Source organism: Ovis canadensis, chromosome 21 (assembly GCF_042477335.2).
Source record: "Ovis canadensis isolate MfBH-ARS-UI-01 breed Bighorn chromosome 21, ARS-UI_OviCan_v2, whole genome shotgun sequence".
NCBI lineage: Eukaryota > Metazoa > Chordata > Mammalia > Artiodactyla > Bovidae > Ovis > Ovis canadensis.
The window spans coordinates 42,591,321-42,594,840 of NC_091265.1; the positions used below are offsets into that span (position 1 = coordinate 42,591,321).

General features: G+C 38.0%; 1 pseudogene; it reads left to right on the forward strand.

Moving 5' to 3' along the window:
- Window positions 1-763: 763 nt before the first annotated feature.
- LOC138427234 (olfactory receptor 10D3-like) lies at window positions 764-1,727 on the forward strand (annotated as a pseudogene).
- The last annotated feature ends 1,793 nt before the right edge of the window (window positions 1,728-3,520 follow it).

The following is a 3,520-nucleotide window of genomic DNA, read 5'->3' on the forward strand; positions in this document are numbered from 1 at the left end:
TGGATAGTTGGTCTATCACTTTGCTGTGCTTAGTTGCTCAGTCTTGTCTGACTCTATGACCCCATGGACTATAGCCCACCAAGATCTTCTTTCCTTGGGATTCTCTAGGCAAGAATCCTGAAGTTGGTTGCCATGCACTTCTTCAAGGGATCTTCCCAGCCCAGGGATCAAACCCAAGTCTCCAACATTGCAGGCTGATTCTTTACCAGCTGAGCCACCTGGGAAGCCCAAGAATACTGGAGTGAGTAACCTATCCCTTCTCCAGGGGATCGTCCCAACCCAAGAATCAAACCAGGGTCTCCTGATTTGCAGGCAAATTCTTTACCAGCTGAGCCACCAGAGCAGCCCAGTTGGTCTATTAAGCAACTAATTATGATTTGGCTTATAATACAAAACGAGTTTCTCACCTGATGCCAAATTTTCCTTGGAGAAGATGCTTCTGTAATATACCAGTTTGTGTGATGATAAACTGGATTGGGAGAGACTATCTAAAACCTATAATAAGAGTTGATTACTCCGAGATTTGCCAACTATAGAGATAAATTACTCTATGTAATTTTGCACGTGAAAAATACTGAGGCCAAGTGCAACACATTACTTAGTTGCATGCCCGGATTTATTACTGATTTCCTTTTCCTCTTTGACCTTTCTTTGCTCACAGTCACTGCTTGAGAAATAACTCTACTAGGAAGATATTTTCTCAGTTATCTGCGATCTTATATCATGAATGCTTTGCTTTTCCAGGACTGCCTGGTGCACAGACATGCAGAACTACACTTCCATGTCAGAGTTCATATTGTTGGGAATTCCTAACACTGGAGGGCTGGAGAAATTGATATTTGTCCTGTTTTTGATGTTTTATCTCTTCACTTTATGGGAAACCTGCTCATCTTCTTCACCATTCCGGTTTCTTCTAACCTCCACACCCCCATGTATTTATTCCTGGGCAACCTGTCAGTGTTTGATGTATTTTTCCCTTCAGTGAGTTCCCCCAAAATGATGCTCTACCTAATGGGGCAAAGCCGGACCACCTCTTACCAGGGCTGTGCCTCCCAGCTCTTCTTTTACCACTTTCTGGGTGGTACCGAGTGTTTCCTGTACACTGTGATGGCCTATGACCGCTTTGTGGCTATTTGTCACCCTTTGCGATACATGGTTATCATGAACCCAGTGTGTATACCAGCTTGACAGTGGGCTCTTAGCTGGGTGGCTGCCTACATGGAAGTATCCTCACATTTCTTGTCTTTAAGTCACCCTCCTGTGGCCCCAGTGAGGTGGACAATTTCTTCTGTGACATCCCAGTGGTGCTCCCCCTGGCCTGTGCAGACACCTCTCTAGCTCAGATGGTAAGCTTCACTAACGTGGATTTTGTGACTCTTACATGCCTTATCCTTATTCTTACTTCCTATGGTTGCATCATCCTTTCCATTTTCAAAATCAGATCCTCCGAAGGCAGGTGCCAAGCTTTTTCAACCTGCAGTGCCCACCTCATTTCAATCATCTTGTTCTATGGGCCTGTGATGCTCGTCTATCTTTGGCCTGCTTTCAGCCCCTGGCTAGACTCTGTTATCCAAGTGTTAAATAATATTGTTGCCCCTTTCCTTAATCCTTTGATTTACACCTTGAGAAACAAGGATGTGATGCTGGCTCTGAGGAAAGTGTTAACTCAAGTGGTCCACGTTCTGGGGCATAAGGTATGGTGGCAGTTCCTTTCTGAAATTCTTTGAAGAGTTTCTTCAGATACACTACTTGTACAACAGGATTGCTGCTGAAATAGTGAGCTGGGTGAAGATGCTATGTGACATCTCTTGGGAATCCTAAGTCATATGGTCGGGGATTGGTGGACTGAGGCATGATGTACTGCTTCACGGAAGCTTTTCAAATTAACTCAGCCTTTCTCTGTTTTAATTTGCCAAAACAGTGTATCTTTTCTGCTTTACACAGTCTGTTCTTGTTGGAACTGTGTTTTGATTGATTACCATAAAGAAGCAAGGTTCTGGAGAACACAGACTGGCTTCCTTCCTTCTTTCCCCAAATATATGCTGTACTCTATCTTCTTACACTCTCTTTCTGGCCATTTAATAAAACCAGGTCAACAAGGTATGAAATTTTAAAGTAGAATTGCACAGTTTGGTAAATTTATGTTTAAACTTGGTTTATAACTTCTATGGCTTTAATCATGTCTTCTTAGTAAAAAACAATCCCTTTTGAAGCTTTATGCTTTTGGCCATCAGAGAAAATTTGGCATTAAAATTCTACGCATAAGTCTCAAGTGAGAAGTTGGCCGTTAATCTATTCTTATAAAATGGGAGACTAGATTTCTGTAAATTGGCAGAGGAAAGTCTCTCTGAGCCAGCATTCTCTATTCATTATAGGTTTGCTGCATTTCCTGAAAATCTAATGGATCTGTAATTAGTTAAAATTGAACCACTAAGAATATTACTTGTTTTTGAATCTTTCAACATTTAAATTCTAACCTTTAATCAAATGAGTTTCAGGTTGCTTATCTATTTAGATTTATCCACTCAAACACCTAGAATAAGAGCTAACACTTAAAGTAGTCCAATGTATATGCTTTACATGTATTGACTAATTTAAGTCACAAAATTGTAAGACATAGATACGTAGACATACATATCCTCCTTTCATAGGTGAAGCACTAAGGCCAGAGAAGTTTTTACTCCCAGAAAGTCTGAATCTAGAACTGAATGGTTACTGGCTTATAAAAAGTACTGAAGAATAATAAATTCTATATAATTATAGCTATCCTTACATCTTGCTTTCTGAATATTATTTGCTGTTCTATTTTTCATATACAGACAAAAAAGAACACACATTCCATAACTCCATTTGTAAAAAATATCCCCAAAGGGCTAAACTAGATTAATGGTTGCCTAGAGCTTGGAGTAGGGATGGAAATTTTTTTCCTTTTAGTATGAGGGAAATATTTTAAAATTAGATTGTGATTATAGCTGTACAATTTTATAAATACATATTTGTTGCAAATATATTCTTATTGAGTTGTACACATAAAATAGGTATTTTATGGCATACAGATATTATATCTATCTCAATAAACCTGTTAAAATACTAAAAAAATCAATGCTAGTCAAAAAGTTTTAAGGATTTATGATTATCTGACTAATGAATAAGAAAATGAGTAGTAATATATGACTATAACATATTTACTCTTTAAATTAAGACTCAAATCGTTTATTCCACTTCGTTAGAAGTGACCAAAAGCTTTAAATGCAGGCAGACTGACATTCAAATCAAAGTTCTGTGATTGAGTTTTGGAGTTAACTTTGGCAATTATTTAAACTTTTTGAGCGTTATTTTATCTTCAAAAAGAAAATAATATCTACTCATAGGGTTGATGCCAGAATAAAATAAAGGGGCCTTGAAGAGTTTGGTTAAAAAATAAAAAAGGAGATTCACAGTAAAATGTAATGATTATTTCAAAACCATGGAGAAAGAAGACTCTTCTGAATTCATTAGCATGAAAAAAAGACAATGATGA